This window comes from Ciconia boyciana, chromosome 18 (assembly GCF_034638445.1).
Source record: "Ciconia boyciana chromosome 18, ASM3463844v1, whole genome shotgun sequence".
Taxonomy (NCBI): domain Eukaryota; kingdom Metazoa; phylum Chordata; class Aves; order Ciconiiformes; family Ciconiidae; genus Ciconia; species Ciconia boyciana.
In genome coordinates this window covers 9,569,842-9,592,919 of record NC_132951.1, presented here as the reverse complement: position 1 = coordinate 9,592,919, position 23,078 = coordinate 9,569,842, and the positions used below count along the sequence as shown (strand labels likewise).

At 43.0% G+C, this 23,078-nt stretch overlaps 1 protein-coding gene across 3 annotated transcripts in view; it reads left to right on the top strand.

Moving 5' to 3' along the window:
• PAPPA (pappalysin 1) overlaps positions 1 to 23,078 on the top strand; it is a 254,253-nt gene that overhangs the window by 71,250 nt on the left and 159,925 nt on the right. The gene's annotated exons all lie outside the window — the stretch shown is intronic.

Below are 23,078 nucleotides of genomic sequence, written 5' to 3'. Positions count from 1 at the left end.
ATAAAGTTCCCAACCCCTCGGCACTCAGCTGGGGCTGGGACTAGCACTGGAGCTAGAGGATGCGTTGAGGATTTTTGTCTCCCCTTAGAAATGGCAAGTGTAACACAAATGATTGTAAGGTCAAATAGCCCTATAAAATCATTTAGTACTCAAAGCAGCTACCAGTCTAAGCTGTCTGAGCTGAACAATAATGAGGAATATTGCACTTTTCTTATTTAAATTTTATGAGCCCATCATCAATTTGGGTCCTTTTCCCCCACGTTCGCTCCCTCTCCCCCTCCCTCCCGCCACCTCCCGCCCTCTCCCTGCTTTAATGATAAAGTGCAGCAAAGTTGTCGTGAAATCGGATACTTTTCGGAGGGTTACAAACCCTTATAAATGTCGCCACATCCATCTTCGCTCCGAAGGAAGTCACAGAAAATGGAAATGCCCTCAAAAAAAAAAAGAAAACAAATCAGAAAGAGAAACGGGGGGGGCGGGGGGGTGGGGAGGAGGAAGACATGTTTTACAGTTCTTTTGGCAAGGAGATTCCCTGAAAGTACAAAGTTTCCATGTCCTAGGATGCCTTAAAGAGACAGGGAGGATTTCCCCTTCCCTTTAACCGGAGTCACTTCCTACCAGAAGGCAGCGGATGCTTTGCCGGTGGTGCCGCGGCTGCTCCGCGCCAGCCCAGCTCCTCTCCCCTGCCACCCTCCCTTCGGCGGTTTTCTCCATCCCCCCTGCCCCGTCCCCGACCTGCCCGACTGTCCTAAGGAAAACAAAAAACTAACATGAACTCGGCAGTGCATTTCCTTAACTTTCCCCATCCCAGCTGCTCTGCTCACTTGTGAGGAGGGGGACGCGGGGTGCGTGTGGCTGCTGGGGTGGGCAGGAGGTGCTGGGCACCGGCTGGTCCCTTTTGCCTTTAGTAGGACAGGCAGATGAGTAATTTTGTAGGTGAAATAGATTATTACTTGCTTTACTTCCCCTGGCTTTCCCATACTCCGCTCCTCTGGTTCCCAATCTTAACTTAAACCCTAGGGCTCAAAGTGCCTCTCTTTCAAGTTAGGAAAGGCAGAATTTGGGTTTACATGGATCTCATCAGTGGCAGAACATGGTCAGTGTATTTTTTAATGTGTTCAATCCAACACCTAAGATGCTGTGTCTGTCTTTGGTGCAAGTATCTCTATTTCATACAATAGGGAACCTAGACAAACACACACAAAGATCATTTGTAGTAAAATACTTTAATTGGATGGGGGAGGTTGGGTTGTTGCCTGTATAAAACACTTGACCCATTTTATGCATGGAAATAACATTCCACTGTGAAAAATGAAAAGAAATGCCCCAGTTTAGCACCGTAGAGCTTGCAGCTCAGCTCAGGAGGACTTTGTGATTTTTATTTTATTTTTCAGCCCCCCCCCCCTCCCCGGCCCCCCCCGCACACACTCTTGAAGAGGAGCCAGGTTTGGCTCTGTGTGTAAACACCTGGAAGAGGTCCAAGAGGAACTCACTCGGAGTATCCTCCGCACACCACAGCCTCCCAGACCTGCAGCAAGCTTAGGGAGAGATTACACTTCCCTCAATGAGGAAATCAAGGGTTCTGGCTGCCAAAACTCTTGGCTTTCTCATTTTCACTGTTTTGGGATGTAACAGACTTGGGAGCCCTGTTCTGCCATTGAAGTTGCATCTGTAGGACCCCACTGAAATCAAGAGCCCTTCTGGGTGTTTGGGAGGGACCAGGGACTGGGTCAGACTTGCTGACAGTGCTAGAAGTGAGTTTCTCCCCAACTTCCATCCCAGCTGTAAAGTGGGAAACTGTGTGATTGTACAGATCTGAGAGAGAGGGAAGGATTGACTGGAAGACACCTCTTTTTCGGAGTCCTCCTTGTATCTTCATCTACTTTCTCCCCCCCCCCAACCTGCGTTGACTGCTCCCCTTCCATCCGTCCTTGCTGGCATGTAAGTAGTCACTGCAAGTCATATAGGAGCCACATGTGTGCCTATAGGGAAAGCCTGTTGTGTCTGTTAAAAATCTCATGTAGGACCCGAGTTGTTATCAGCTTCTGTGCCTGAGCCCTGATATAACAGAGCTCTTCTGCTAATCCAGGCTACAGGAGTTTCTGTTTCTGTCTGGAGCCAACTCTCCTTACGTCACCCTCTGCTGCAGTATTCAATTTGTTTTCATAAATGGCTAATTTTACAGCGCTGTTAAGTGGGTTCGTCATTGTGCCGGGCCATGCCCTGTCTCTGATGATAGGCAGTCCTTGGTGCCAGGCTCTGCCAATTTTCACGCTGGTTGGCAGGGATGTTATTGCTGCCCTGTTTGACTTCACCGATATCTGTTCTGGCATTTGTCAGGGAAAGCTGTTGGGAAACTAGAAGTCTGACCCATTGATCTGTGTTACGCAAAAGCTCAGAAGCATTTTCGGAGCTGGGCTATGCTTCGTTTGTGCAGCTCCCGCGGTGCAGCTCTCAGCTCGTGCGTACTTGCCTCCCTCCCCGGGCCACATAGTTCTTGGACAAACACTCCTTGGATGTGCGTACCTACCACACAGCACAGTACATCCCTCTTACAAACACACATGTGCACATGGTATTAATCATGCAAGTTTCTGCACTTTCCCCTGTAGAGTCTTTGAAGGCATCTCTAGTTGTGAAGGAAGGAGTTAAAGTCCAGACTGTAGTCAAGTTAGGTAATACACATGCCATGCAAAATAAGACGCTTCAAAGCAACATTGACCTTGCTTCTGTTGTAATCAAAGATATTTCAGTTCTACTGTGGAAATGCAACTCCATCCTAAGAAACAGGATCCTCCTGAGTCTCTGTCAGTGTGTTTTCTGGTATATGGCTCAGGAGCGGGATAGCTCATGTTTTCATAGGAATGAGATGTTGACTCTTTACTGGCTGGGAGCTGAGAGGAGCGGGATGAATGATCGGCAGCAGGAGCTGGAGTAAGAAGGCGTGCCTGCTCTGAAGAGTGAAAGTTATTTGTGTTTTGTTTTGTTTTTTTTTCCGTTACAAGTTTCATTCTCCTCTGTCTCTCTATTCCTCTGCCTGCCAATAGAGAGCATGATCCCAACTTAATAAAGCTTCATATGTAAGGGAGTGCCTATGTTTTCCCAACTTCAGTCCTTGGTGAACATAAAATTGCAGCAGAATCCAAAGGGAAAGAAATGCCAAAATCAGCGCAGTGGAGCTCACTTAAAGCCACAGCTCTTGCATGTAAGAGACTGAGAAACATCTGTGTTGGGGCCAATAATTGGGCAGTTATAAAGATATGTAATTGACACTGCGTAGGTCTGTTCCCTCCACAGGGTTTAAGAATATATGTTTACTTTTGGGGGTTAATTTGGTTCCCTTCTGAAGTTCTGGAGTCTGATATTGAATTAATACACTTCAGGTAGAATCGGTGAGCTGGGTCCTGTCCCCGGAGCTGATCCTTGTAGTGGATGTGTTGGGAACTTGAGGACGTTTTCAATAGAGAATTTACTCTGAGTTTTACTGGCATTAAAATAATAGGTAGATAGATAATGCAGCATTTTCTCATCTTCAGCAGCCTGTTGTCTTTTAATTGCATGAATTTTCTTATTTTGATCTGTAATGAAGTACTAGAATGAAGTACTATAGAATAAGTCAAATGAAAAGCTTGTAGTTCTGTCATTTAATTAGTGCTGGCATGTGCCAGGTCCCAGGGTGATGGGCGTGATGGGTGGAGTGGAGTAATGGCTGGTCCAAAGTGACAGGAGCTTGAACACCTGCCCAGATGCTCCTTCACGGCGACAAGCCTCCAATACACCATTGCTGAAGGCTACAGATAGCTGTGTGGTTTTGGCTTCCCTGTTCCCTGGGTTCAAATGATTAGCCACTTCATGACTATGGATCTGGATAAGGCTTGACTAATAGGCCACTGAAAAAATACGGCATAGCTTGTCATTTCCTAAATATTTGCATTTGAACAGCACATTTCCTTTGGTCTGCATAAGCCGGGACAAGAGTCAGAAACTGGAAAAGAAAAATAATTTTTCTTTCAATAAGATTTCCAATTTTAACTGGTCTCATTCTTTTGACCAGCTACACAGTAGAGTCAGAACAGCACAGTTAGAAGAAAGTTGTTTGTTTTTTTTTCTTAAAGCACTTACATGTAGGCTGCTCTAATTAATAAAATGGTAATATAAGAAAGAGGGAAATTTGACTCTGTGTGTGTGAAGGATGGTGAATTTAGATTCCTAAATGATGTATAGCTGTCTCCTGTAGGCACGGAGATGTGTCCCAGGCTGAGCTCACCTCTCCAAGCTTCATTTTGGCCTGATTTATTTCAAGCCAGACTGTTTCAGTTAGAAAAACTCGTGCAAGGCAGAAAGCAAGCTGGGGATGGCGTTTTGGAGAGAGTGGGAGCGCGGCTCTCCTCAGGGATTCGTGGAGACGTCTGGAGAAGCACAGAGCAGAGCTGCAGCAGGCGGGCCTCGGTGGTGAGGGCGAGAAGAAGCCCTTGGAGAACCTTTCCATGCTAAGCCATTGTGGAAAGACAGACCTGGTTGGTGATTCAGACGCCTGAAAGTTATCACATCAGGTTGAAGCTGCTCTCCGGGTCCCCACGTCGCCTCCCCACACGGCGCCAGGGGAGTGTTGCAGATGGCCGAGGGGATCCCGAAGCCACGGCCGTGCCGAGCAGAGGTGGAGGTGCCCACCATCAGCCCCAGCCACACATGGCATAGTGAGGGATGCACTTAAATCCCAAATCCCAGAGCTCTCACTGAGCACTGCAGTGGCTGGGAGGGGCGACGCTGGCTCCCCAGGGACCCTAACCCAGACCCTTCCATGAAGGTAGGTGCCACTCACCTTCCTCATGGAGAACGGGCAGGTCTCTGCTTTCAGAGCAGGCCCAGGAGTTTGCTGATGCTGCTCCATGAGCTTTGTGTGTTCGTTAGCCTTTGCCAGGGCGGTAGAGATCCTTGGCTGGGTGCATCAAACAGTAAAGAGCTGAACTGCTGGTGGGCACCTCCTTGGTCACTGGGGCCCAACCCTGATTAAACGCAGCAGGGACACGCCAGCTGGGTGGAGCAGGGATTTTTGGTAGAGAAATGCCTTCTTTGGAGGCTGGGTCTGGCTCCGTCAGGACATAGGTGCCAAGCTCCTCAGGTGTGTCGCAAGGTGCAGCTTTAAGACAAAAATACTTCAGGACCAATACCAATGGGTTTTAGGTGCTCTCAAGGCCATGGGATTAACTGAGCGTTTTCACCTTGGATTTTCATCGCTCATGCTAGCCTGAGTCAGAAAGAAGAGCCAAAGTATAGTGGTGTTTTTCAAAAAGACATATTGAAAAAACAAAAATAAACCCTTCCATGACTGGGGTCATCTGAAATGTTCCTGTATAATAGTTTTGCTTCCAATTTTAGCTGTTGTTTTTTCAGCTCCTCTCTGCTTTACTCTGATAGAAATTATAGGAGCAGAAGCAGAGAAGGGACCACCTGGGTTGCCAAATTCAGTCCCCCACAGTGTCAGGGATATAACAGCAGATAATTAGTCCAAACATTCATGGAATATCCACTTTGTAGGTTCTGATATAGCACAGGCCACAGAAAATTTCCCAGTGCTGCACTATAAACCAAAGATCTTTAGCTAAGTCTAAGAGTAACCACTATAATGTAAGACAGGAAAAGAGAAGGACAGATTGACATAATCTTAAGTACCTAAAATCCAAAGCATTGGTTTAAAAAAGTGTTAAGTATGAGAAAGAAAAACATTTGCTGGTAAAAGATATCAGCTTTCTTATTTTCAGAAAGTTAAAAAAGAATCAGGTGTTTTGACAGTTATGAAACTTCTATTGAAATTTAAAGTTAGAATATTTGCCAAAACTGATCCTTTCCCACAGATAGTCTGTTTTGATTAATTTCCCTTTTTCCTGAGAAAAATATTTTATCAAACATTTCCCACCCTTCTCTGGTCTTAGTCTGTGTGGCAGTTCCTACATCCCGTCATAGTAAGAATGAACGTGTTCACTTATCTTTTTACTTCTTCAAACCTTGTATTCCAGATTATTCTGAAAATGCATCAAAAAAGTCTTGTTTGATCAAAACCCTCTACATTTTTCTCTCAACTATATCAGCTAGTCTAATATAATATTTTTCTTCATTTAACCTCCTCTCTCAATACTACCAAATTTTTCATCAATACTGTCTTTACTTGATCAGTATATATTACTCTTTCTATTTCAAATATGCAAAATACATTGGACTTTTCTATTTCCTAGGTTCTGGGCATGTGCTTCATGCATTGTTCTGGGCACAGAACAATTGACTGTGCTGTCCTTTTTGTTTGTTTATTTTCCCAAAATGAGACTTCTAAAAATGAAGGTGTACCTTTCTTTTGACCTTATACTTAAAGTGCTCTATGGGCATTTCTCTACCTTGGGGTAGCTGACATCTGGATATGATTGTTACTTAGTTTTATTTCAGCTTTCTGTGGAGAAGAAATGCCTGATTGTTGTTCTGCTAATTTCTGCTTGTTCCTACATTTCTCTTCATTTTCTCTGGTGTGAGCATGCATGCACATACACACACAATTTCCAAAGCACCTTTGATTTTTTTCCCAGATCAATAGAGCATTTAAACTCCAATGATCAAGGAAGAGCAGCTTGTTTATTTCCCCACATATTCTGACACAAGTGCTGGATCTTGTAAACTGCTTTGATTTGATGTTAGTGCCTATTATAAAGTTTACTCTCCCCAAAGCCATCCATGAAGTCAAAGTACTCTTACTCTGAACATGAGCAGAGCAGAACTCAAAAAGGTGAGTTAAAAAGAGAACAAGAGTGAATATCTTATCCCGGAATTTTCCTTTCTGCTATCCTTGTTCATTGTGATCAGAACAATTTGCTTAGTCAAGGACTGTTCGACATCCATAAGGTTGCCAGCACCAAGTGAGGGTGCAGTATGTACCATAGTTAAAACTGTGAGCAAATATAAATATAAGCCAAATTATCCCTTGGTGAGAATGGGGCTGGATTCATCATGAATCACAGTTTTAACTTCATGATTTACACAGGCAGCATGGATTTGATCCTAAACCTGTTCAACATCATGAAAAAATACCGTTGACCTCAGCTGACTCTGGCTTAGGCTCTGATTTCAGAGAGTCTTCTGCATCCCTCCTCCACAGCCTGGACCCTTCCATGGTCCTTGCTTTAACATCCTTTATTTTGCTATCCTTTCTTGCTTTGGATACCAGAGAAGAAAAATTGCAAAGCCCTAACGTCAGAGAAATTGGCCAGGGGAAGGGGACATGTTTATTTTAGTTGTTTTTGCTATACTTCAAATCCCACTTTGGCCTCTGTCTCTTTCAACCTTTCTCTTCTTTTTTTTTTTTTTTTTGGTTTTTTTTTTCAGTGTTAAAAAGAGCACGTATTCAAAACACACTGTCCGGTTTTCTGTTTTGCTGGGTGATGTAAGTGTGTAACTTCCCCGTCCAATCTCTCCACCCTCTCTTATCACCAACATAGTCTTGGTTCTTTCTCTACTATCTGGTGTCCTTGATTCCCCCGTCTTTCCCTTCTTCCTGCTTTGCACAGTTGCAGGTTTCCTCCTCCCTAGCAAGCGCGTGCCTTGGGTAACCCTGCACTCTCTGTAGTTCTCCTCTTCTTTTGCCGCAGGAGGGTGGTGTCCCCTCCTTTTAGACCAAGGGTGGCCACCAGGTTGGTGGCTTCAGCCAACTCGTGTTGGAAGTGCTGTGGGAATAGAGGGTAAGCAGGCTGTATGTTTGTGTGCTTAGTCAGGCATAAGCTCATGCATATTTTCCGGGAATTATTGATATTGTTCTGTTTAATATCCATCCTACTGGTACACAAACAAGGAGCTGAGCCGTTGTTCTCACAAAGAGGGAGTGAGGGTGAAGTGAAACTGAGAAGCATCTGGAATTGGCCTGGTGAAGCAGCATCTGAGCGATATGATAGCAGCTCATGAAAGCAAAAGAATTGCTGTGTTAGAGAAGAAAACCACTCTGTTCTTTGCTGATTAACTCCTGGGGTCTGGTAGGCTTTCCTTGGGTCTTCCTTTTGAGTGATACTTAGGGCTCTTTTATCTCTTCTCATTCCTCCCCTCTGCTGTGTTTTTCCTCCTTTTCCTTATCTAATTTATTGTCTCTTGATTTGCTTTAAATCACTTTCCCATATGGATTTCTCTCCTCTGACCCATCTTCCCCTCCCACATCTGATTCCCAGGAATCTTCTGTCGTCATGGAACTGGGAGAAGAGCAGCCCTGTTCCTGACAGGGAGAATCAGCTGCAGGCTCCTTTCCTCCTTCGTTTTCTTCCTTGCCTATTCTCTGCTGTTAGTGTTGGAAGCATATTCACAAAGATCATCCGTTGGATTGAGGAAAGAGATCTTATCACCGTTATTTTGTTTGTTTTATTTAAGACAGGGAAAGAAATGGAAAGGAAAGGCCTTCACTGTTACCAGTGTTACTTAGTTTTTAATGTAGTTTTTTTTTCTCCTGTTCTAATCTACCCTAGTATGGTTATTTTCCTTTATCATTGCAGCAAGATTGTGGTTTTGTAGTCCTGATAATTGCCTCAAAACATCCTGCTGATGGTGGTGATAAGTTTCTCAGGCATGAGAGAACATTGCCCTTAAAATCAGGGAAACTGAGGAATGGAGGGATGCTCTGATTTGTCCAAGATTTGTCAGTGTATTGGTAACAGAGCTAGACACAGATCCCAGCAGGTTTGGCCTTTTATTAAACTCTTTGGTTTTTTTTTTAGGGGCAATGATAGTTATTCCTCAGCCTGGGTTGTTCTCCATGTGAAGTCAACACACTCTAATTCCTGTAGGCTGTTTCCTTGTAGCTGTTGATGGTTCTTCGCTGGATAATTGTTGTACTGAGCTGATGGTGGTTATGAAGTCTTTCACCTGGTGTCACACTGTTGAAAGCACTGGCAACACGGGGGACAGGTGAAGAAGGCAGCTGGCATTTGTGACATGAGCTCTTTGGAGATGGCAGAAAATCAGATGGTCTGGAATTAATATCTCTGACCTAGACATGCTGGTGATGTTTGAATCAGCATGAATTATTGTATTTCTCAAATGGAAGAGCATATGCAGCCCATAATGGGAGAGAAAAGCAAATATCACTGAAGCCCCTTAGTTCAGAGTGCTCTTATTTAAATTGGAATACTTTGATATTTTTGATACATCTGCACATTGATTAATATATTGACTTGCTGAAAGAGCTTGTAAAATATGTAAGTTGTAACTGCTAAGCATGTTCCTAGGAAATGCTGTCTCTGGATATCTCAGGTTATTAATTAAGGGCAAAAATAACTCATTTACCCCATAGTTAAATACGGACCAGGTGAGTCATTGCAGAAGTGGCTTTGCATGTTAGTACCCCAGACTGTTTTGGGGAGGGGTCATCATCTAGTGCACGCTCTCATGGCTAAACAACCAGTGTTTCTTTTGGGAGCGTCAACAGAGAGGTACATCATACAATCCCCGCAATTTTGTTCTGAATTCAGCAGCATCTGTACTTGTATGGACTGAGGTGCAACGGCTGAAATCTGGAGCTTGCATTACTACTGTCTTACATTGCATCTGTCTTGTGGAAAAACAGAACAGCCTCTCTGAGGTCAAAACAGCACCTTTCACCAGTGATAATTTAATGGGAATTATTTTCAGCGTAAACTAGACAAGAATTGGAAGCCTCTTGTGCTGTAGCTCATGAATGGAGATGTTCAGGGAGAAAAGGAGTACTGGGAGAAAAAGCAAATGTTAACTAAATGCATTACGCACACGATTTTGAAACATGTACTTGGCAGAGGGAAGGGTGAGCAGTACAAGCCAGATTCTGCTGTTGAACACACCAATGTAAACCTAGAGTAACTCCTTTGGAGAGGAAATCAGGGGGGCTGCTCCAGACCGAGAACATGTAGAATTTGAGGCAGAGACAGAGTGCACGCAATGGGGAAAATGAACAAGCTGCGAAGTGGATGTCATGGAGAACAACCTCCAACCGCCGTCACCACTGTTGATGGTTTAATTTGGGTGTGTAATGGTTATGGTGATGCAGTGGGAAACATTTGTACAATGTGGGGTTGTTTTTACTTTTTGGAGCATTTTCTGCATATACCTATCGTAATCCCTCTGGACTGTGAAATTAGGCCATATACCGTTTTTACAGTGAGCCCTTTGTGTTTCCGGCAACAAACACTTCTGAACTCTGCTCTCCAGTCTTGTGGCCCTAAACTTCTTCACCCACTCCCATACTGTCCCATCTCCAGCAAAAATATCCCCTCCTTTGTTTATAAACAACACCCTCGGAGGAAGTTCACAGGAAGAAAAGTTAGTTAATGAAAATCAACGATGCACTCAGGTCCAGGCTGTGGGTTGGAGCCAGCAAGGCTGCTGGATGTTTCCTACTCTGCATCTGCTTGTAGGAGTTTCTTTGATGAGATGTTTGTCTGTCTGTCTAACTATGCGTCTTTCTCTTCTTTTCCCTTCGTCACGGAAAATATGAAAAAAGAGGGAGTAAAATTATAGTCTCAATTTGCTTTAAAATCAGCATGGACAGTATTCAGGAACCCCGAGCAGGGAGGCTAACTTCAATGAACTTGTAGAATTTCTTGATAAATCCACTGTGGTTGGTTGTCTTTTTTTTTTTTTTTAGCACTGAAATCTAGACTCTGGCTCCTGGCAAAACTGTTGCTCTTGAGTTGCGCAAAGGCTGTAAAAGGACTAAAATAGCCCAAAGGATAATTGTCCTACTATAGTCTGAGCATGAGGCTGATAGATCTGGTGTTGCACATCACGCTCACAGAAATACCAGCTTAAGGAGGTAGGAGTGAGCAGGACCCAAGGAAGTAGATAACAGGGGACTGTGGAGGCACCATGAGCTCTGGAGCAAGGGACAGATAGGCATGGTAATGGTGCTGTCAGCTGGAAAACACAAAATGCTTTAACTTGCTCCAGAGGTCCCCCAAACCCCTTTACAGCACAGGGGGGACCCAAGAAAAAGTCCATTTTCTTGTGACTGCTCCTGGATTGTGCCTTTAGTACTGCACCTTGGTGGTCTCAGATAGGAGGTGAGGGAATTATGTGTTTCTTTCCTCCCAGGAAACACTGGGATCCTCTAAAAAGCCTTTCTGGCTACTCAAAATGCATGGAAGAATCATCAGATAAAGAAAAGCTCTGGGAGTGAAGGAGGCAGCACTGGTCAGGTCTGTGGTTCCTCACTTGTGCAGAGGTGTAGTATCAATGCAATAGTCATGTCACTGTCCCAGGCTCCCCCTCTTCCATAAGGAGTGTCCTTGGAAATTGGGAATAAGGGAGTTTTTACAGATATAATAGATGTGAAAGTTGTGGTCCCACTTTTAGTTCTAAGAGCCTTGAAGTTTTAGATGTATTACAGAAGGTCTCTAGTGCTGGCAGAATCTCCATACCTTAAAATGTGATGGTTTAAAATAGTCTTATCTGTTGCTTTTTGTTGAAAGAGCTGTTTCTCTTATTGTACAAATATTTTTCTGGCATGTAATTAATAGCCTTACCTGTAAGACTATTCCAGTGCAGTCTCTCCACCTCCCACCCCAACAGGGGGGGGAGACAATCAGAAATGAGCATTTCGTATTGCGGCATGGACAAAGTTTATCAGTTGTTGCACAATCCCTTTGCCTGTGAACAGATTAAATAAAGAAGGTGGGCAGGGTGGTGGTGGAAATGGACCTGATGTGTACCGGTGAGCTTCCTCCAAGAATTCCAGGATAACTACCAACAGTTTCTCCTAGGAGGAAAGTTGAGTAATTCATTCTTGCCCTTTGAAGAGCTCTGAATTAATGAAGAGCAGAGTACCTTCTGCTCTTTGCACTGGAAAAGACTGGAATTCCCCAAAGTCCTCTTGCTAGAGATGGTTTAATCAAACGGACTGTTTACATTCTATGTCTCACCAAAAGCAATGCTCAAACAGGGGTGGTCTTCAGCTATACGCTGTAATACTAGGGGTTTATTTTATTTTATTTTAAACATCAGCATCCCACCAGTTTTATTGAGAAATGGCCATATCCAAACACCTACAGGAACAGAGTGGAGAGGGAAGCAACAGCAGCTGCATCTCACAGAGGCAAAATGATACTGTGAAGGGTCTGTGTTTCTTCTCCATAGGTTTCTGCAGGGTTGAGATTTGGCAGCAAAGGTGGGCCAGGAGCATTTGCACTCATAGAGGAAGACACCTTGCAGCGGTAGGAGGCTGAGCACTGGACCAAACTCTTCCCTCTGCCTCAAGCGCTGATGGCAGAGGCAGAGAAGCAAGAGCCTTTCTGCCCCAACCATGTGTTTTGTCTCACACTGTGGAGGCCAAACTCTTTTGGTGAACAGTTTCTGTGCTCTGATACTTAAGAAGGCACTAAATTAAATGGGAGCTATGTATTTCATGAGAGAGGGAAGAAGGAAACAAGATTAGGATAGCTCTTCCTGCTATTGCCCACCTCTCACTTCCCCTCCCTCAGGATGAACATCTCCTACACCTATATCAAGAAACCAACACTTTATTGCACATCTGTATGTCTGAAATTGGCCATAAACCTTGAGTCAGGATCTAAACTTGTGTTCAGATACGTTATTTTTTTAAAATACTTTGGTATCTTCTGGAAGTGATGTATTTCCGCTCCCCATGCACAGGATCTTCTGTGCATCACTGAGGAGGATGCACGTAAGTAGGCAACATGGCCAACATTCTTCCAAACCCAAGCAATCCAACCAGCTGTTCAGCAGGGATGTTATTTATTCAGAACTGTCAATGTGTTCAACACATGGTGTCCTTTGCACTGACGGACTCATAGCCTGGCTTTTATGGGGTTTCTCTGACACTTGTCAAACATTGGTGACAGGGCAAGCTTGATGAGGCACATGTTTTTATGTGAAAATTATTATAGAAGGGCATTGCAACAAGACGTTCTGTAAGGAAAGAACAGACAGAGACTAGATGGCAGAGAAGAAAAGAGGCAGTTGCAAAGGGTAGAGGTTTCTTTTTGGCTGGTGGTTTCGGGAAGAGAACAGAGATTCCTTCAGTGATAAATTAGATGCTTTGGGAGGAAGAAAGGGTGTTTGTTTCAGCAGTGATGAAACTGCTGTGTGAGAGAGAAGCAGGCTCCCTCTTCTGCTAATTCAAGCTGCTTATTTTGTGGCATAGTGGTTGGAGGTGGACAGGTTGCTCTGGGGTTTTAGTTGCTACTTTGCAATTGCTCTGATGTGCCTTCAGCTCTGTCCTTTCCATCTGTGAAGGTGGGCTAATGGTTCTCAGCAGCCCTCAGAGTGATGCTGTTTGTAAAGATGAGGTAATATCATCAGTGCAGCGCTTTGGTTGTGTATGATGCTGTAAATGGCAAATGCCTCTCCGTTGTACCAAAAAGAAGAAATGCTCAGCCAAGAAGTCCCATTGGCCAGGGTGGTTCTAGGTCCCTGCAGTGCTGTGCTGCTATAAAGAGAGGACTGAGGTTGTGGAATGCCAAAGAGACAGAAAGACAGAGGCATATCTTGCCAATCTCCTACTTATCGATTTGTCCCATCTTTTTTCTCTTGACTTGTGTAAGCTCATATTCATGAGTATCACAGGTATTTATTTTCCCCTACTGAAAAACAGAGCTGTTGCCTGAACATTGTGAGTCTGGCCACATTCCCTCCTGTTCAGCACAATGCAATCTTGGCTTTTTGCTAGTTAATATTTTCTGTCAACAACCTGCAAGAAAACATAAAATCAGTGCTGATAAAATTTGCAGATGTTGCAGAGTTCAGGGAGTGGTAAACAATGACCAAAACAGGACTCTCATTTGGGTGTTTTCTAAAATTGAGAACATGCAAACAGTGTGCGTTACAATAAAGCCAAATGTGAAGTCATACATATAGAAAGATGGGCGGCAAGTCATACATAAAGGATGGATGGTGGGGGAAGGGTCTTTCACCTGGAAGCTAAATGTGTAGGACTAACTGCCTGTTGGAATAGATAAAGCATGTAAATGTGAGCTGCCAATGTGATGCTGTGGCCAAAGGTTTAGAGTCATCGTTGGCTATGTAAACAAGGAAGCATCAAACAGGATTGGGGAGGTTGTGTTATCCTTGTATCGACACTGGAGTAGCTGCTGCTGAAGTACTTTGGCCAGTTCTGGTGTCTACAGTTTAAGAAGGATGTTGTATGAAAGAGGATTTAGAGAAAAAAAATGAACAATGACAATAATTATATGATTTGTAACAAGTCTTAAAGTATTTGACTCAAGAAGATTAAGAGGACACTTGATCATCATGATCTTTAAGTATACATTTGAGGAATATTAATCTGATAATTTGAGGTTGGAAATCTAATAATAGATGATATGAGTAAATCTAATGGATGGACATGGAGACTAAGCAACTTCAGAACAGAGAGAAAAGGCAGTATTTTAGCTCTGAGAGTAGTCAATTGTTAAAAAACTTTTCTGAGTAGAATGGTGGAATATCTGTCACCATAACTTGTAAATTAAAATTCAGTGTTTTTTGAAATTACAGGTTCTTTAGAGAGGAGTTAATTCAGTGCTCGCCCATATTGTGTTTGAGTGCTTCTAATGTCAGATTATTCTGGGATTTTCAGCTATTACTGTGAAAATAATTGAAGCCAACAGTAAAGCACAGATAGCACTAGGGTGCTAATTTCAAATCCTTTAATTTTCCAGTATTTCTATGGATTCTCCTTGACACTGGTAGGATATTTCTAATCACCATAATATTTCCAGCTCTTTGTAGGGTCTCCTGGGAATCACTATAGTTGAATTGTCAGGCTCAGTTCATATGTTGTTAATCTTGTTTACATTTTGTCACCTTTAACCAGAATGGTGTGCTGAGCAATGACTTGACTCTTCCCCTTCAAAACAGTCCAGCGTGCTAGTCTGAAGACAAGCTGAAAAACAAGACTGAAATATTTTCTCATTGAAGGCAGTACGAGTTTTACTGTTGAATTCAATGAAGCCAAGAATTTACCTCCAGAATACAAACTTCAGGTAGCAAAATCAAGGTTTCTCTCTGGAAGCTGGAGATTGGCAATGTCAGGACTGTGAAGCTAAAACAGCAGACATCCGTTAAAAACAAAGAAGTTAATGAAAAAGCAGAGAATAAGCTTGGGGTGACTTTTGCTTGTCATTTCCTTGCTGGGTGGTTTGTCTCACAGTCTCAGGGCAGTCCAGAAGGGTATGTAGGCTGTATGCTGAAATGACCTATTCCTGTGACTTTGGCCAAGTTGCAAACAGAAAATATAGACCAAAGACCTGTTGAAGGTAATTTGTGTTCTGAGACAGGATTTTGTTTCATTTGAGCCATCCCCAGCTGGAGACCATTCCTCAAAATTCAAATTTAAGCCAAGTGCTCAATGTGCCCCAGTCTGCTCCCTCAAACCCATGTGCACATGTATATATAGGCCTATGCACAGAGAAAGTAGTACGTGTACATGCTATTTTATTAGTCTTCATTTCTTTGGTTCCAAATTTAACCAGAAGTGGAAGGGCTGAAATAACATAAGAAAGGTTGGACATACGATATTTCCTGCTGCTCAGCTAAACACAAGAATTGCCAAAAATCTTCCAAGGTAGCTTGTTTCTTTTACATTTTTCTCCCAGTTCTGCAGACTTGAGAAGGTCAATTACTTTTGAGAAGCATTTGACTTTGGCAACGCTTATGGAAAGTGAAGGAGAATTATGACCTTTTGGAGGTTTGCCTATCGCTGTCCCATCTTGTCCTTTAAGAACTAAAGGCTGAATTTTCAGCTACAGCCTTCAGTTTAATAGGTGTGAATTTGTTTCTATACACTCTAAGACGTTGTGAGTATCTGTGTGAGAATTTTCTTTTAGATGTCTATTTATTTGTGCTCACAGATCAAGTGATCACTGATATTTGTAGAGCAGAAATACAGGCTCAGGTATTTCCAGGAGGAAAATCATACCAAAACAAATGAAATTGGATTCAAACTGAGCAGAAAAATAGAGGTCTAAAATTATATACTTAGGTTAGTATGTGGTGACTACAGCCTATCTGGAATGCATACTATAATAGTTATATCATGTTCGAGAGGCAGGTTTTTTCAGCAGGATGTTTCCTAGAAAGCAGAAATATCTCTGTGGTTTGTGTATGGGTTTGGAACTTGTATGCAAGTATGGAGTGGGGAATTTGAGGCACGAAATAGTCATGATTAGAGAAGGCCCGGATCCCTTTCAAAAGCGACAGCAGAAAATGGGCACAATCAGCTCTGTTCTGCCTGCCATTATTGTATGCTGTTCTGGGTATTGCATCGGAGACGTTTCTTTTAAGGCTGGTAAATTCCTCAGTTGTTTCTATTAGTACAGGAAAGTTACAGTCATATGGGAAAGCCAGATGCAATAAGATATTTGAGTCTGGATAAGATCTCAGATATTTTTACAATACGATATTTAATTCCCACCAAGGCAAAGACCTTGCATGGTATAAATCAGTGTAAATGCGCTGGAACTACTCAGTTTTGCACTCACAAAGTATCTGCCCAAGAATGTTCTCAAATCCAATTAAATAACTAGAACTGTTTCATGTGGAAATGCCCCTCAATTACAAAGACAAGCCTAAGCTATCATGATGTGATTTTTACAGTCTCCTCACAGGGTGCCCTACTTTGCATTTGTGGAATTTTTTGTTTTTGTTTTGTTTTTGTAATAATGTGGATGTTGGCCATCTGTCTGATGCTGGAAAGGTTGTAAGGTTGTCCCTGCTCCCCAGGTCCTCTTCCCACTCCCTCATTGATCATAATGTTTGATTTAGGTGCCACTAGATTTCCTTCTTTGTTCTCTAGCCCTAACCTCCCCCCCACAAACACACATGCATTGTGCAATGGTGTAAAAGCTCTTCTCTCTGCAGCTGGGAGTAGTAACTGCTCAGCTGGTTCCAGTGCTGCCCTAAAGCTGCTGTAAAGGTCAGAGACAAGGGAATTCTAAAAAGCAAAACAAGCTGTGTTGTGGTCCCCCCTTCAATACTTGCTGTGTATTTTGATCAGCACTACAGGCAATCTCATGCGTAGACCTCCACTTCTCAACTGCTCCACGTTTCTGGCCGTTGAGGGGGGTTCTGTAGGGCAGCATGTCGGGCATTTTTCCAGCACGACTATGGGTTTGGCTGCTGCTGCAGCTGATTGACTTGGATTCCTTGTCAGGCACAAAGCACATTTTGAAAGGAAATGCCATATTGAACTCCCAGTGAGCTGATGGGTATTGTGCATGGTCATCTGATGGCACAGATGTGCCCCTAATAATCCTTCCAGGAGAACGTTTCCTCCTGGGATGCTCTGGCCATCTGATCTGCTCTGAGGTATGCTGACCTATCTTGACCCAGTTTATGATCAATTCTCTCTGCTGTTTCCTAAAATGAGCCTAGAAATACCACTTTATCATTTAGATTGCCTGGAAGCTATGGTACTTACGTGTCTGTTCCTTCCATAGAAGATACTCTCTGTATTTGCTCTCAAGCATTAGCTGTTACAAAAGGGAGGAAAGCCACTCTGTGTTAGCATGCACAAGAGTAAATTTCTCTGTAGAGCTTTCATAGCTAATCAGTGTTTGGCTAATAGTTCAGGGAGGTAATGTATGTTCCACCAAGCACGTTGCTGGGTACATTCATCTGTGTGTGTAGAGCGACCCTTCTGGTGGTGTGCCATTGTATTTATCTCCTTTTTTGCAGGTTTGTGTGTGCTTCCAGTATTGTGTGTGTTACTTGTGCATGTGTCTGTGAAAGATGGATGATTTTCATGCATGCCTCTTGATATGTATCCATGTGTTTTGCAACATCTGCTTTCAAAGTGAGAATTATGTTAATGCTGGATTTCTCTAAAGGTGAATACACTGCCTCAGCTACAATAGGATGGTTAATTTGTAACGTGGTTCTGCTCATCAGTGAGCATAGATAAGCTTGGAAGCTGAGAGGTGTGTTCAAGTATCTTTGAGCCAAACCAACAAACTTACTGAGGGCTTTCCATTCCCTATATTTGACGGTTATCTGGGTTTTCATAAACACTAAACTCTGCTTTATTATCAGTGGGCCACACTAAAGTGTCTAAAACTGGCAGCCACCAACCTGAATTCTTGTCTGGATCAAGCCTGATGCAAAGCCTCCCATATTTATGACATACACCCGTGATTCTCTGAAGGACCATGCTGATGGCTGCAGAGTTTATGACTTAAAGTTAAGTAGTAGCAGAACGAAGCCTGCCTGTACTATCTTAATACTGTCCCTATGTCCGCATGTGTTACGATCATCTCTAATAACATGGACACATACTGGTTTTCCAAGCTTCAACCAAAAATATTCGGTTGTTTCTGAGAGCAAGGCAGACAAATAAATTGTTTTGAAGATATTAGAAAATCCTTACCCTTGTTCTCTGGAATGTTCCTCTGGTCCCAGACTTGATAGCAGGGACTGAAGTTTGACCCTTGCGAAGGATGTGCTTTTTGCTATCGATCTAAAAGCCCGCCTAAACCTAGTTATTAGATCATAAACAGCCACAGTTTGTTAACCAAGTACCAGTCTCCACTGGTTCTGTAGCTTTATTGTGAAATGCTTAGGGAGATAAGAAGCCAACCTTCCCACTAATACTTGTTTACGCTGATGCTGTATACAAAGGAGCCCTTGCAAAAGCAATACCCAGTCCAAGGATGACCCTGTTACAATACTGCAAGGACTGAAGCTTGCTCCTCTGTGCCATCTGGTTATGCGGTGTTGTGTGTTCACTTACACCTCAAAATCCTCACAATCTAATAATTTCTCACTAACCCCAGCCTACCAGTTCTATTTGTAGTAAGCTCTTATATACTGTTAGCGGGTATATTCTCACAATAGGCTCAGTGAAGTGTCACTAATATGATTGTCCATAACAGTGGCTGCTCTGTTGCAGCCTACATGATTTTGTTATCAGAAGGAAAGGATTTATGTAATGTTCATAACTAACCAGCCACTACAAATTCATGTTTTGCTGGTTTACCTGTTCTCACCTCCCTGTTTTCAGGCTTCAAGCTATCTCATTGAGCATATAAGTGACTTGGAATTTGAGAAACAGTACAGAATATATGCTTAATTTAATGCTAAATGGCAATGATATAAAGATTTTGATATTGCAAAGAGCTTCGGGTCAAATTCTCAACATTAAATAGGCATAGCTGTATTAGATGCTGTATTTCTACATGATGAAGATCTTGTCTTTCATGTCAAAACAAAAATAAATCCATCCTTCTGTCTCAGACCTGAATCCTATTGCATAGCTTGTAAATGAGAATGTCTGGTGTGAATTCAGCTAGATTGATAGCAGCAGCACACATCCTCTTTTTGCTCGCTTAAGTAGTATGTTGCCACCTGATCAAGTCTCAGGTGGTTTGCTTGAGCTGCTCCTTGTCTCAGGGTGCGACCTCAGGAGGCCTCTTAGCTGTGTTGGAAATGGTATAGACAGAGATGTTGCCGTAAGTACTCTGGACTTTGAATTATTTAACTATTGTGGAAGGAAATGGGGGCTGGGGTAAGCATGGTAAAGGAAAGGAGAGATTATTTCTGCCCTTTGTAAAACTATACTGGGTTCAACGTCATACCGTGAAATATCCAGTGCAGAACTCAAGAACTGCTCCAGTGGATCTTCGCTGACTTATCCAATTGCATGGAACATGGGGATACTTAACCCAAATCTGTCGGTTTTAATTATTTTCCTCTGGACAGATAAAAGCTTTCTATAGGTTCCTGTAGAATATTTGCTCTTTCAAGCGTTCCTCTGTGCTTTGATACTAAACGATTAAAGCATGCTAAAGAAAAAAACAGCCCCAACCTTTAGCTCCCTGTTCTTGGGCCCCCTGACTGCAGCTTTGATTGTTGACCTAAATTCCCCTTTCATAACTGAGTCCTGTCACCTCTGGTTGTAGTCCCCCAGCAAAACAGGCACAGCCAACTTTCAGAAGTGCAGGGCACTGTTTTCCGTTCTGCCTTGCATGGCTGTGACGGGCTCTACAGCACACCTGATGTGTTCAAAGTCAAACTGACCTCCTTCTTCCCCTTCCCCCAGCCTCTCGGCTCCGGGAAAGGAAAGCATAACAAGTTGGTTTTTTTTTTCCTTCTTCCAGTTGCTCAGCAAAGTGGGGAAACTTTTTCTGCATAAAGAATTAAATTCTTAGGTAATTCTATGGCTGGGCTGATTACCGGGAAGATTGCTTTTAGCAAGACGCAAGAAACTGCACTGAAGTGAGCGAGGGAGGCCTGGAGTCTGTTATTGATAATATTAAAGTGGATTACAGCAGCTTGCATGGGCTACTTCGGCCTCTCTTCTTTCAAACTCTGCCCACAGAGAGAGCTACTTAGGACTCCAGCAGCTACAGCCTCTAGCTGTGAGTTCCCGTTTCTCTGTGGCTGCTGCTGATAAACATCTGCTCCAATCTCAGCATCATGAGCTTGGTTACAGCAATGCCTCGTGTCCTCACCCAGGACTTTCTTCCAGAAGTTCAGCAGCTGATGCTACACACTGTGTTCATGCTGCCAAATCCTGTCCAGCGCACAGGGCCCATGCAAGAATGTGGCTCTATTTAAGTCCCCAGTGAAGTTCTGAAAACAAACTGGGTTATAAATCATACACTGGCCTTGTTTAGGGCCTCCTGGAAGAGGTCAGATGGACAGTGGTATACTGGAGCAATTGTGGGTCAGTAGCAAGAGCACTGAGATTTCACTCGTGAAAAAAGGGAGAGACTATATTTCTGGTTTTCCATGTTTGGCTTTTGGTATTGGGGCCTTGGAGCTTAATTTTCCAGCTTTTCCCACTCTTGATGCCTAGGAATTTACTTTTCCTATAAGGGACAAACATCATGGGACTGCAAGGAGCCTCATGGGCCATCAAAGACTGTCTTTGGCCAAGCATACAGGCCAAGCATACAGGCATCTTACTCTGTTCATGCACTTCTTTGGAGTTGTCTGAAAAGTGACTCACTTCTTTGTGGGGAAGGAAGGTTACCAATGACTCTTACTGGAAAGCTGAACTAGCACCTCTTTTTTAAAAATAAAAGATAAAATTCCATTTTAATCCCTCGGGTTTCAGGAACAGCAGCTTTATGGGGAAAAAATCATTCAGACTAAGGAGTTAGAAGGGCTGTCAGTATTCTTCTCAGCTGTAGCTCCATCCCTTTCTAGCAACTCGGGGCAAGCAGAAGTGAGGAAAACTGCTGCTATATGAAACTTGTACATATTTTTTTAATCTAATTGCTGTGGGGAAAACAAACATCAGTTTTATTTCGCACCATTTCTTGGCTCAGAAACTTCAGGCATATTCGCCAAATTGTGGTTTTGCAGTCATTGGCTTGAGTGTCATTTACCATGAGGCCTCTTTACACCAGTCTTGGTTTGTAAAGAGATGTTAAGTAGCTAAAAATGTCCTTTACCACGTTATTGTAAAGAATTCTCAGTATAAATGAGAATCTAAACTCTGTATGTTGTTCATGTAGATGTTGATTGTGGTCACAGCTGAATTTTGAAATTCAGAGTGTCAACCATTGTGAGGGGTGATTTTGCTCAAAACCAGCCTTGTTTGGGGTAAAAGAGGCCTCTTGTTTAAAATGTTCTTAATTATGTCTGAGAAATAACTCGTGGCTATGGAACCTTTTACTAAATTGAAATAAATTGTGAAAACATCAAATTATTCAGTTTTCAGAAGTTCTGGCAATTATTTCACATGTCCCTCTTCCAATGGCTTTGCCCTTATTAGTTGTCATAGAAGAAGTAATAAATTCTTTTATTATGACATCCAAAGTCCCAGCTGAAATTAGTTTCATTGTGCTGGGGACAAAACGGAAAAGTGACACTCCCTTAGCCAGAGGATTCTTAGTCTAAAGCCAAAAGTAAGTGAAGCATTGGGAAAGTAGGTACAGCATACAAGCAAAAGAAGGTCATAAAGAACTGGTATGACTTGCAAGTTATAAGAGAGTGTGGGGTTTCTTATCCCTTTTCTTACTCTTTTTCCTTTCTCTTAAGAATAAAACAAGTCTTGCTGCTGAAGGGATTGTGTTCAATCCATCTTTTCATCAAGAGTTGGATGTCTGTAATAGTAAAAGTTTGAGAAAAGAATACTGTACGTGGCATATGGATTCAGTAATGACCTTTGCCCTAAACTAGAAAATGTAAGGAACTGGAATAGTAGACTGTTTTAGTTCAGCAGCTTTCATACTGGCATGTTCAGTGGTGTCCCTATTGTCACTGTTTTTTTCTTTTTCTGCCCTCCTTTGGCTCCCTGTAAATCTTGAATTGATGGCAGCTGTTTGAGCCAAACTCAAGACACGTTGCATCACATCAGGGTTTAAATGCTCAAAGGCAAGGGAGGATTGCTACTATTCTGTAGTATTCCTCCAGCAGCTCCATCTGTTCAGCTGAGGTCAATCACTAGCATCATGCAGCACTTCAGAGAGAGAAGATGATGTTCTTTAATGCTGGCTAGGAAACTGAATTTCCATTCCACAATAATTTATTAGTTCTTTGGGGGAATATTTCCAGCCCCAGTCAGTACAAAAAGCCAAAAAACTTGACCCTTAAAGACTGGGTGGTAAAATTCCCCAGAGCTGGAGACCCCAGAAGCCTATTCCACGACTTCTAGCTGTCCATCCAACAGCAGGGATCTTGGATGCCTTAAGAAACAGGTGGAGCAGCTATTGCATGTGCAGCTGCCCTGTGGTCCACAGGCCTGGATAATTTGGTCGCTGGGTGGCAAAGGTGGCAGGAGATGATGGGGAGCATGGCTGGGATGTGTTGACCTTCTATGCCTGCAGTCAAAACAGCTGAGGGAGTCCCCAGGGTTCCCCCAGCCATGTTGAAGAACCACACCTTCCCAGAGAGATTTGCTGGGACTAGCCCATTTCTGCATCACTTCTTCTGCCCTCACCATGCTCTCACCATTTCTTGGCAGGGAAAAACTCTTACAAGATGTCTGATCAGCTCTGATGGTCTTACTACAATAAGTTGAGGTTTTTATAACTTTTTTTTTTGTGACTTATTTGGAAGAGGGACTTGGCATGCCAGCTGTCTTCTCATTCATTGCAGTATTATACACCCACTATCGTTGGACAATA